The sequence below is a fragment of the Ostrinia nubilalis genome, chromosome 11 (genome assembly GCF_963855985.1).
Source record: "Ostrinia nubilalis chromosome 11, ilOstNubi1.1, whole genome shotgun sequence".
NCBI classification, from domain to species: Eukaryota; Metazoa; Arthropoda; class Insecta; order Lepidoptera; family Crambidae; genus Ostrinia; species Ostrinia nubilalis.
Window position 1 is genome coordinate 4,748,395 of NC_087098.1, and position 13,482 is coordinate 4,761,876.

Sequence of the window (13,482 nt, forward strand, 5' to 3'; positions counted from 1 at the left end):
GAATTACCTATCTTATGCAACCTAAATGATGGAACAGCAAGTTTATTCTTATGTCTCGTGTTAAATGAGTGGACGTCACTTTTCTTAGTAAATAAATGTATATGTTTACGGACATACATAATGTTATCAAATATGTATTGCGAAGCCACAGTCAATATATTGATTTCTTTAAAAACTTCTCTAAGCGAGTCACGTGGTTTAAGACCGTATATTGCCCGAACAGCTCTTTTCTGTAAAATGAAAATTGATTCTATGTCTGCTGCTGAGCCCCACAGTAAAAGACCATAAGACATAATACTATGAAAATAACTAAAATATACAAGCCTTGCTGTTTCAACATCAGTCAAGTTTCTGATCTTTCTCACCGCAAAGGCAGCTGAACTAAGTCTTCCCGCCAAGGCAGCAATATGGGGGCCCCATTGTAATTTACAGTCTAGGGTAATACCTAGAAAGACAGTAGAGTTTATCAGTTCAATGCGTTCATTATTTACTGTAATATTAGTATGAACTTGTTTGACATTAGGCATAGTGAATTTTAAACATTTGGTTTTTTTTGCGTTTAATAGCAAATTATTAGTTGTAAACCAGTCTAATACTTTGGAAAGAGCATTATTCACGTCGTCAAATATTTCCTGACGCCTGTCAGTTTTAAAAATTAAAGAAGTGTCATCAGCAAATAATACTATCTCACAAAGGTCCTTTGAATATATATTATTATTGCTGTCTCTAAAAAAACACAGCCACGAACACAATGTTATCTCGCCATCAGCCGGGAGAAAATTAATCAGTCTTGTCGGAGACATTAATTTCCCAGACATTTCTCTCACACCCAGTCACGCACCGTAATGAATTTTGCGTCAAATTATATCATCGACGGAGGTGGCAGGTAGAAACATAACACAAGAGAATAACATTGCTACTATACTTAACAGACGTCACTGAAACATCTGAAGGGTTTCTGAGTTTATTTTGTCACTTCTTTTCAACATGCCTTTAGGTCGTCCTTGTGGGGCTAGCTTTATTTGGAACGTGTAGGTATAAGTGCCCAGTTAACATTGCTACGTCACTGAAACATCTAAGAGGTTTTTGAGTTTTATCCACTTTTTTCTCAGCATATCGATATGTTGTGTCAATGTGGTGGTAGAGCAAGCTATATTTGGGACATTTATAAGTGTCCTGAAAAGGATCTTAACTAATCATCATCATTTCAGGACGTTTACTGCTGACCATAGGCCACCCCTAATGATTTTCTGACCGGTTGGTAGCAGCCTACATCCCGTGCCTTCCTGCTTATGATGTCGTCGATCCACATTGTGGGAGGACGTCCCACGCTGCTCTTACCGGTACGTAACCTCCTCTCCAGAACCTTGCTGCCCCATCGGTCGTCAGTTCTGAGTGCTATGTGCCCTGCCCAATGCCACTTCAGCTTGCTAATCGTAATTTAATTGTTATCGTCGCGTTTTAATAGACATTTTGAATTGTAGAGAGATTTGTAATTAGCCTTGATCGCATCGCCGTTTTTACTAGTGAAGTTAATTCGGTTATTCATTGAGGCCGTGTGATGGGCCCGTAATGTGTGGCAAAATTAGAAAAGACGGATAACGTCGAGCCGCCGGGGTGACGTCCCAATGAGAGTTTGATTGATCACCGCCGTAGCCGCAACCTACGGAACGCCAATGCGTAAGGAAATGAATTTCCAGATGTATGAAGTTGAGTCAGCAAGAGATGGACATCTCATTAAAGTTCTTTAACTAAAGCAGATGTTGATTTACCAAAATAAAAAATCTACTGAAAACATTGTTATCACAGATTGATATTGTGCTGTGTACTATCCTTAAATAAATAAAAAAAAAATGCAAAATTCTGATTATTTTTTTATATGCAGTATAAAGCAGATATTCAACTGCAATCATACCTGATATTAAGTGAAATGTAGTCTAGGATGGTACGTAATACCTGACCTGTAAGTGCCGATTCAATGGGACATTACTGATTTACACCTTGTTTATTAGGTAACAAGAAAAAAAAGAGCAAAATATGAAGAAAATAAAACACTGAGCATTTATCATTACTTACTAAATCACAAGATTTAAAACAAGTTGTGAAACTAACAAAATGTGGGTTTAATTAAGTTTATATATTTTGATATCGCCAAAGGAAATGTGTGGAAATAGTGTGAAAGTTTTTCACTTAGAAAACTACATCTTCAAATAAACATATCACTGCCAATTTGCAAACTTACTTCATTCTGAAGTTTGTTCGCTCCAAACTTTCGCGAAACGTATATGGAACTTCCTTTAGACCCATAGATTGAAATATATCCAATAATGGAATGCAACAGAGTGGATAGTTTGATGAAATGAAAACAGGATTCTGGAAATTTTTGTAGAAGATTGATGAGTGTGGACGAATCTGATCGGTATTTTTGCGATTGTGATACAATATACGAAAACACTCATAGGACGTGAATGGATGTGTTTTCCGCTATCCCGTGAAGTAGTTATGAAATTATAGGTTCGAAAATATTTTATATATCAGTAATGATGTTATCAGTGGTATATTATTAGGGTTCAATATTTACAACAGAAAATAAATACATTAAATAATATTATTAGTAAATAACTAACTAAACCTAAATAGGTCAATCCGTATTTTGAATAATTCTGTTAATTAAGAATTGACAAATAAAGATGACTTTGCACCTAAAATTTCGTCCTTTCTATAATAGATCCTTCACTTTAATTCGTCCTTCTAATATGATTACTCCCACATACCTACTTTTGTGAAGCGCTTTCTAAAGAACCTAACGATTACCTCAGAAAAGCTTTGTTCTTAAATGAACGTAAACTAAGTAGGTATGTAATTACTTTATACGAAAGAAATCTTGAACGGATTCCCTGGGGTAAAAGAAACGTCACAATATCGAGGTTTGATATAATAACAATCCTAACGTAATAGAAAGAAATGTGGGAAATCTAAATTTATAGTTAAGTCATCAATTTTATTCAGGCATTAATTCATTTTGTCGTTAAATGATTTATGAGAAATGAAAGTCATTTTCTTCTTTAAGGCTGAGTTGTACCATCTTACTTTAGCTTTGACAAACGTCAAAAATCTGTCAAACTACATACAAAATACGCCGGTTATCGTTATAGTTTCCGTTAAAATCAGGTGGTGCAACTCAGCCTTACATTTTTAGTAATTAGAACTTTCAGAGAAGAAGGATTAATATCTGACTGCGCCAGAAAGAGGGTTTAGGCATGAGTTACGCTACGCTAAAATCATTACTCATCAAGGTGGTGATCGTTTTTATATTATGTGACTGCGATGCAAAAAGACGGTCTGTGAATAATATTAGCTCGTTTGTAGATATGTACTCGTATATTTTAAAGAAAATAACAATTTTTCCTCTCAAAGAAATAAAACATTCTGATTTTTTCTGTCAATTAATGTCACTTTATAATTGGTGACATTGTGGGTGACATAAATAGGCGTCTGTGCTTTTCCTTAAATTTTACTGAACATTGAATTTCCCCGAAAATTGCCGTTTTGGCTAACTGGGTGAAACTGCATTAAAAGCAATTCCGCCAGACTAGTTTTCACTCTTGAAAGCTAGGAACCAAACTGAATTTTATTAAAATTTCTGGCTCTGATAGCATTTCTGTTATTCTACGGTATTGGTTCTTTCGAGCTATGCAAATTGTTTCGATTGAGTTAGCTTGAAATGTAGCTCGGAAGATTATTTTTAAGAAATTCTTTTTTCTTAATAAATGGATATTTAATATCTCACGTATGAAATTAATCCCAGCCCAAAGGATTAAAAAAAAAACAAGCGAGTATTTTTTCTATAGCCAGCATAAAAAATTATCACTCGTACATTTATTTCGCAAAGTATACAAACTTCAAACACTATAAACGCCAAGCCGCCTTAGAACAAAATTGACAATATTCCACCAGTGTCTGGTTCACAACTGGCCATGTTGTTGAGCAACATACAACTTTGAACTAGCCGAAATATTCTTGAAAATAGTTAGTGTCTAGGGTTGCTACATTATTTATCTGTTAACAAATATTTTATTTTACCTTTAAGCGATGATAGTAAAAGCAATACTCAGCCAATAAACAGAGAAGAATGAAAGTTCACTGAAGTAAGAAGACAAGATTTCAAAATACGATGCTACGAAAAATGTTATGTGTTTTTCGTAGCACTGTAGTTCGTAGAAACCACAATTTTCGTAGAAGCGTTATTCGTAGTCGTAGCAGCTAGATGTTCGAGTACACAATGTTGCAATGCAACGCAACCTTCTGCAGCCCAGATAGTTTCCAGATTTTTTAAGGACAATCTATTAAATTCTTATACAGTTTTGTCTCTGCCTGCAATGAATATTTTTATAATATAAAACTACACAGGAGTTTTGATGTGTAAGCTAAAAAAATACCTTAGTTTTCCATACAAAACGCCTCTATTTCTCATCGCCATTTACAAGCAATGCATTGCATCGAATAACCTAGTAAAGTAACATCAAAAGCCAATTCTGACCAGATTACACTACATTAAACCCTATCTTGTATGAGGACGAAGCACGTGTCGAGTGAGCGTGTATCTGCATGTGGTAGTACATTATCTAATAATAAAAAGCGAAATACCACTCACTGATTTATTAATTTACTAATTAATTAAAGATCATGTTTATAAAAACACTCACTGATTAATAACAAAATCTCAGAAACTGTAACTTGAAATTTGGCACTTAAAGGGTGTAGACATCTGTTAAGAACGGATTTTACGAAACTCCATCCCTAAGAGGATAAAACGGGATCTAAGCGTACGAAGTCGCGCAAACGAAATAATGTTTTTTTTGATTACCTATTTGAATTTTTTGTATTTTATAAACAGACTTTTCAATGTATCTTTGCGATCTAAAATAGTCTAAATTATTCGTATTTTTTCAGATAAGATTAATATTTTTTCGCTGTTAAGAGTCAGTATTTTCTTCCATCAACACAAAGTTCATTAAGTGTCATCAGATCCCTTTAAATTGAAGTCAGCTTGAATTTCTATCCGAAAACTTGGCTGAAGTTGCTCTTCTAAGAATCTAGACAGGCTATACTCCCAAGTTTAGGGTTTCCCCTAAAGTTTTAATGCCAAGGGTATCGTTTGAGACGGCATATTATGTAATTCTGCATGCCACAAATGAGCACTTGACATTCCTTGAATACTGCGCATCAAAGAAAGTTGAGTTCAAGAACTTTATGTCAGCTTTAGTGCGAAACTTGACTGTTGAATAAGGCGATGATATTTTAGGATTGTCTATAGATTCTACATCGTGTCCCAAAATTCAACGATAAGTGTCATCGCCATAGGGTGGACAAACTGCTTAGTGAATTATAAATGTGAATCAAGGTTTCAGCGTTGTTATTTTCAATTCTAAACATTCTTTCGCCGCGTAAAGCTTTGGCTGAAACTCCAGTGTTACTTCATGCCCTTACTAAGTAAACATTACAGTTTTCTTACGATATTTCCCAGTATTTTATCAGAATACTATGCATTATCACAGTACATCGGGTGTTTTATACTTCAGCTTATTAAAGCGCCCTCTTATCACACCATTAAGAATGTCTGTGACGCACTCCAATTACAAAACGCTGGCGCGTAACGCATCGTGAGTCCTGAGTGGTGCACTCGTACTATGCTCTAAGTGGATGACGTAGGTGCTTGTAGTCATGGAGGTTTACACCTAGGAAAAGGAACTTTAGTGCGAACTGGATTTAAAATGTGCTTAGTCTTAAGTCTTCCATAATTTCTAAGTTACTCTGATAAAGGCCTCACTACATTGAAGAGGCAAATCATAGCGTTAGTTTTTTTTAATGTGTATATTTTTAGTTGTCTTGAATCAGAGATAAAAGGCATGTTTAGTGGTTTCTAAGCTGGTAAGGATTGCGCAGACTTAAATCAAACTTAGTGCCTGGTAATTAAAATGACTTCGGTTTGTAATAGAGCCATCGGTCAGTTGATCAGTTACATTGTAGCCGCTTTTAGGGTAAAAAAGCCCTCACAATAAACAAAGAAGATCGTTTCAACTTTAGCAATGACGCACTGACCTCTCATAAGATGAGCGGAATATTATTTACTATCCACGTAAGCCTTAAAGTTTTGACTGTTATTGAAAGCGCTCGTTATATTTAATATCTTATTGAAACATTTTCCTTGTTCCACCGTAAATCGACAAAGCCAGCAATAAAATGGCAAGAGCCGATAAAACTTGCTCAGGTACGAGCACACCTATTTGTTCGGGACGATTAACTTCTATTTTATCTGTTTACATCTCAGTTGTTTTCTGGGCTTCTACTTCAAGTAAGTACATAACTTTGGGCACTTATCAGTGAAGGAATAGAGAGCAAAATCGAAACGGGAAAAGCGAGCAATGTAGAGATCTACGGAAAAGTCTGAAAGTAGTTTATCTGATTCCAATGCATTGAAGTGAGCATTAAAAATAAGTATTTTTTTTTTTGGAATGAAAGTAACGTACTTATGGGACTATTCCCACATCTCGTTCCCACCGCTGCAACTCCTGTGTAGCCACAGCTTGACCGCCAATAAAAACCCAACCAGTGAAGGTCAAGTTTGTCTCGGGGGAAAGTTAACTGTCATTGGATCCGCAAAGAAATTAATCAGAAGAATATAGGAGGATTTCGAAGTTATGGTTCGATTTCCCTCCATTACAAAGCGGATGACAGGTGACAAACAAAAGTTATGTAACCTTTAAGTTAAAATATGCACCACGGAAATATCGGAAATATGACCTATCTAATGAGCTATTAGCTACCAGCCAATAATATTTTTTACAAAATCGCTCAAAAGAACGGAAATAGTATAAATAACGTACATAGGCATTGTGTTTGTATTTAAATGAATATAAAGGCAAATAATATCAAAGGATATTCGTATAATATACATACATTCATGATTACGTACACTAAGCCATTATTCTCAAAGCCAGAAATATTAAAACTTGAACTACTTTGAATGCTCAAAGCGGCTTTGACCTGAGTTTCAAGTTGGCTGTTGAGGACTAACACCCGTATTCACAAACATTACTTTGAGGCCTCATAGTGCGCGTGGATGCACAGGGTCCCAAAAACCTATTCATAGACGATACTTCAGTGGTGACAAGCACTATGCGTCCCTTAGAATGAACGCAAAGCAAAGGTAGCCAGGGAGCTGTTTTACGCAACGCATAGTGTCTATTTACGTCAAAAATTTTAGGTTATTCTCGTTTTTGAGGTTTGTTTGCTTTATTTATGGTTGTATTCGTTTAATATTATCTTACAATGGATTACAGTAGTGAAGAAGAATTTGATAATTATATCAATGAGCAAAGTAGAATAATAATAAAGTACCAGAAAAGTGATACGGGATTCCCAAAATCCCTTTGATTATTACAGTTCAGACGAATTTAGTTTAGGTTTTCCAATGATGGGGTTCTTTTCATACTTTTACCACTGATAAAAGAAGACCTGAGGAAATTAACTGCGAGGAGGCCTTCCAGTGCCACCTACATAATGTATCAGTTGCTAGTGGCAAATAAAACATAAAGTTTTTAATGAAGTTTTATTTTCATCAATCTTCAATGTCTAATTTAATTTTATGTATTTATCTATATCTATACTTATAATAAATCTGTAGAGAGGTCAATTCTGTACATGAAATATATTTTCAAAATAACTATCAGGGGGTGATTAGTGATCGATACTGATGCCAAAAATGCAATCAGTAAAATTTTTGTCTGTCTGTCTGTCTGTCTGTCTGTCTGTCTGTCTGTCTGTCTGTCTGTCTGTCTGTCTGTATGTTCCTTATAGAAACAAAAACTACTCGACGGATTTTAACGAAACTTGGTACAATTATTCTTCATACTCCTGGGCAGGTTATAGGATACTTAGGAATTCCAACGGGAACGGGCATTAGCGGGAAAATCCTTTTGTATGAAAAATCTAAACCGCTTAAGTTAGACGCTTGAAATTTGGCAAGCAGGTACATTAGTAAACTTAAAGCTTAGTTACAACAGGATATTGCGAAATTCCAACGGGAACGGGAGTTAGCGGGAAAAAACATTTGTAGAGTTACATCATTGTATGTGTGTATAGACCCCCTTCTGGGGACTTTGGTATTTTTGAAGCGGCTATTGAGGATGCTCTTAATAAAACTTGTAACAGCAACAAAAAGGTCTTAGTTTGTGGAGATTTTAACGTCAATTTACTAGATAGCTCATCATCATATTCTGTAAGACTACTTTCCCTTTTTAAGTCATTTAATTTGTTTAGTCAATTTAAGGAGCCAACTAGAATTACGGAAACCACAGCTACTTGTCTAGATAATATTTTCTCTAGCTGTGTCCCTGACAAAAAAGCTGTCATACACAATCTTACGTCAGATCACTGTGGTATTAAAGTAGAATTTATTTTTAATAATTCTAATAATACAAGTAACAAAAATGCCGTATGTAGACCTGTAACCATTAGTCGTCTAGAACGTTTTAAGAATAATCTTGGAAATAAATTGCATTTAGTGCCGTACGTGCAGGGAGACCCAGATGCTCTTTACAATAACCTTTTCGAATGTATTAAAACCGAACATGACAAAGTTTTTACTGTAAAGCCATTAAAACCAAATACCAAATCTAAGTTTAGTGACTGGGCTACTAAGGGAATATACAAAAGTCGAAATACGTTATATGAGCTTTATGGCATGAAAAAGTATAATAATAGTATATCTTTTCTTGAGCATGTGAAAAAGTATTCAAAAATTTTTAAGAAAGTTTGCTTCATGGCTAAGTCTTTTTATATTCGGGACAAGATAGGAAACGCCAGTAATAAAATAAAAGAAACTTGGAATGTTATCAACCGAGAGACTGGTAAACTAAAACCAAGAGATAATGACTTTTCTCTCAAAGTTCACGATAATTTGATATCTGCAGATAAAGATGTAGCAGAAGCTTTTAACAAATTTTTTGTTAATATAGCTTCAGCAACAACTGCCAACTTAAAGTCATCTCCCTCCGAGGCTGAAGAAATATTGAAAACCCACGTGACACCCTGTGACTCGCACTTCTCTTTTAAACATATTACTCCATTAGATATCACTAAAACTTTTAATCTTTTAAATGTAAAGAGTACAACTGATATCTGGGGCATCTCTGTCAAGATAGTCAAACACATTATTGATATAATTTCCCCACAGTTAGCGATAATATTCAATAATTGCATAGAGAAGGGAATCTTCCCCGACCTCATGAAACACAGTAGACTAATGCCATTATTTAAGTCTGGTAGCAAAACCGACCCTGGCAATTATAGACCCATTTCTATCTTGCCCGCTTTGAGCAAGATTTTTGAAAAAATCATACAGGAGCAACTTATGATTCACTTTGGCTCTAATAAACTATTTCATAGTGAACAATATGGTTTTACCAAGGGTCGTTCCACCACCGATGCCGGGGTTGCACTACTTAAACATATCTTCGAGGCTTGGGAAAATTCTCAAAATGCACTAGGGGTCTTCTGTGATCTCTCAAAAGCTTTTGACTGCGTAGAACATCAAACGCTAATTCGCAAACTGCACTATTATGGGGTAAAGGACACGGCTTTGGATTTAATACAATCCTATTTAAACTTTAGAGTTCAAAAAGTCGACATAAATGGTGTTTTGTCTTCTGGGTCACCTGTGAAAATGGGAGTTCCGCAGGGGTCCATTCTGGGTCCATTCTTGTTTCTTATATACATTAATGATCTACCATATTTTGTTAAAGACTCTTGCGAAATCGTGTTATTTGCTGATGACACATCTTTGATTTTTAATATTGATAGAAGTAAAAATAACTTTGACGATGTAAATAATGCACTAACAAGAGTTTTAAGTTGGTTCACTACAAATAATCTACAACTGAATGCAAAGAAAACAAAATGTATAAAATTCTCTTTGCCTAACGTAAAAACAGTTAGTACCCAAATAGAACTTAATAATAATGCAATCGATCTGGTAGAATCTACTGTATTTCTGGGAATTACCCTGGATTCAAAACTCCAGTGGGGCTCCCATATAGAAACTCTGGCGGGAAAGCTCAGCTCAGCGGCTTTTGCAATAAAAAGGATACGGTCATTAACCGATGTTTCGACAGCTCGCTTAGTCTACTTTAGCTACTTTCATAGCCTAATGTCATATGGAATCATGCTATGGGGCAAAGCTGCAGATTTTGAAACAATATTTATTCTGCAAAAACGTGCCATAAGATACTTGTATAAAAAGAAAGCAAGAGCGTCCCTTAGAGAATTGTTTAAAGAAATTGGCATTCTCACGGCCGCTTCACAATACATCTTAAACTGTATTCTATTTATTCAACAAAATATTAATGAATTCAAAAAGAAAAGTGATATTCACCAAATCAATACTAGAAATAAAAATAAATTGGCTATACCCGCTTTTAGACTTAATAAAGTGTTTGCCACCTTTATGGGACAAGGTATCCATTTTTATAACAAAGTCCCTGATAAATATAAAGAGCTACCGTACAATAAATTTAAAGGTATAGTTAAAGATCACATGCTTAAAAAAGCCTATTATACAACTCGAGATTTTCTTAATGATAAGTCATCCTGGGAGTAGGATTATGGTCCTCTCATGCTCGCACTAAAAAGAATTAAAATCGTGCTATGAAAAGTAATGTATAAACTAATCTAATTTTCTAAAATGTTATAGTGTCATGCTTCTCAATCTGGACTGTTATAGCCTGACCAGGAACATAAAAACCCTGGCAAAGAGGCGCTTCAATTGCATTTGATAGTGCAACACTGGGTACAGTCGTACCTGTATTAAATTAATAGGCTAACTTTATGTATCAGGATTCAGGATTATAGGCTTATTTAATATTTTCATAAATTAACAAAAACGTATTATATTATAGGTAAACTGGTTTAAATAAATTAAATGAAACCATCAATCGAGCAAGTAGGATTTTATTATTATTCATCAATAATCAAATTCTGAACTTGAATATTCAACTACAATGTCTGCTCATGAACGCTTCAAACTCGGTACTTCTTTCCCAATTCCATAAAATTAAATACTTACAAAGTGACAAAAAACTTTAAAATAGGTAGTTGAAACAAACCACAGCTAATTTTCATAGTTGACTGTACTATACGATAAACATGTCAGTCAATTTGACAACCTTTGTCGGAAACATTATTCAATGAAAATATTGTCCGAACCCTTAGTATTTCTCTTCGACAAATACTTTAACACATTGTGAACCACTTTTCTTTCACGACTATAAAAAGATTTTAGCAATTTAATTCACAAAATCAATTGCGCACATTTAAAATAAAGTTTGTTTACACTTTGACAGCAATAGACTGACATGCAAGGTGACATGTCAATGAAGTTTTCAGTTACTGTTGCCATTAAAAGAAATTAGTACCATTAATTTTCCGCAACATGGCGAGGGTTTTTATGTTCCTGTGGGTCTAGACAAAGTGCAAATTATAATCGCAAACCAGTCGAAAAGTGGTCGAAAAGCCCCTTTTTTGTATGGAGTTTTGACGGATTCGATTTTCGATTCGATCAAAAAGTGCGTTTTGTCTAGGGGGACTGGTCAGGCTATACTTAGCTTTATTATTAGTTTTTTTTTCTCTAAGAGATAACTTGGTATTGTCATTCTCACTAAAATGTCTCTGGGGTGGTGGCGTAGTGAGGCGGTTCGTTACATTCCCTCTAATATGGTCGAGTGAAGCGATGGCTGGTTCACTCGTCATGTCTGTGAACAGGCGCTGCTTTCGGGGACTGGTCAATCCAAGTTATTCCAACTTATGTATGCGAGTCATTTCTACTAGTATTTGAGTATGTAATCTGTAAGTCTAGATATTAGCACGTCACTACCTTGTTTAATATGCCACGCAATTTTGTATACCCATTCTTATAAGATACACTATACAAGAATGCATGGTAAATTCAGTGAACTGCTCCTGAATCGAATGTACCTACTACTGCTATTTCTATTTATTTATATTAACCGGCAGACAGTGGTGACTGAGTTTGTTGCGGCGCTTCTTCTCAGCACTTGCCAAATGTTGGTCTCGAAGCGCTGGTAGGGTAAAAAGATTATGAGACATGTAGAGGCTCCTTAAGAGCAAAATGACGATTTGTAAGAACTATTTATTAGTCTAAACAAATAAATAAATTTTGACTTTGAATTTGACTTTGACTTTGTATGAAAAAATCTAAACTGCGTAAGATAGATGAAGGGGGTAAAACGGGATCCACGCGTACGAAGTCGCGGGCGGCCGCTAGTAAATCATAAATCTTTTTTTCATGTTCTAACAAATTATTTTCTCTTTCTATCAATATTTTTTCTCTTTGTAGCCCCAACTCGTGCAAAGCCTGGTCTTGTTGTATATTATTCAATGTGGTGCGTTTGATTCTTGTTTCTGTCTTAATCTTCATTCTTGCTACTACTAATCTTAATTTCTTGATACCTGAAAAGCAAATTATGAATTTAATTCCTTTGAGTATATTCTGCTTAGTTATTCCTCATAAATCTACGTACCACTACTACGTACGTTTACTATATATTTTAAAAACATTACTTACTAGTGGGTGTTGAGAACGTTTGATTAATTCCTGAGAAAGTTCTTTCATTCTTTGGGTCTTTAAATTATTCCAGCAGCTTTTCAGTTGATGTGTGAGCCTTTGTGAAACATAAAATATGGTTCAGAATTGTACGCCACTGTTAGAGTTTCCTAGGCCTGCTTCGTCAACTCGATATTTTAGAGAGGATAATAATAATATGTCTTCATTAATAGGCCTTTCTCTAATTATGCTACAATCAGCAGCTCTCTTTCGGAAGAAGAAAACGGCAGCTTTTTTATCTAAAAAATAATGATTGAAACATGATTTTCACTATTATTATTAATCGAAGTATTCATACTAACCTGATAGTTGTAGTTTTATCCATATTTATTTAATTCACAAATCCACAAAATAACGACACATAAAAACCGTCGCACCGTTTGAATGACAGGAATGTCATGTCAGTTAGCGAAGTGAAGTGCGTAACATAAGCGAACCAATCACAGAACTCTATTAAACACTCTGATTTTGCATAGTCAAGGGTCGTTTAAGTATTGTTTATGAATTGAAAGGCTTGTCATATGGAACGCATTGAGAAATGTCTCATTTCGCATAGCGTTGCTGCTTTGCATAGGTAAGTATCGTTTGTGAATACGGGTGTTAGTAATGAACATACCTACCAGAATAGAGTCTAAATGGAATTATTCAGAGCCATTAGAATAACTCTTTGGTAGAATGAGACCAGTTGGAAAATCTTTTCTTTATTTTTTAAGTTAATTTTTGCCTTCTAGGTTTCGGTGACATTGGAATTTTAGAGATAAACCAGTTTTACTTTCAGTTATTTTATAAATATTTTTTAT

At 35.0% G+C, this 13,482-nt stretch overlaps 1 long non-coding RNA gene across 1 annotated transcript; it reads right to left on the bottom strand.

The window, feature by feature from the left end:
* Positions 1-12,348: 12,348 nt before the first annotated feature.
* Positions 12,349-13,054, bottom strand: LOC135076162 (uncharacterized). The gene is made up of 3 exons (XR_010258193.1): positions 12,985-13,054; positions 12,644-12,740; positions 12,349-12,528 (listed from the first exon to the last, which is right to left on the bottom strand). It is a non-coding gene; the product is annotated as an uncharacterized LOC135076162 (long non-coding RNA).
* Positions 13,055-13,482: the final 428 nt, after the last annotated feature.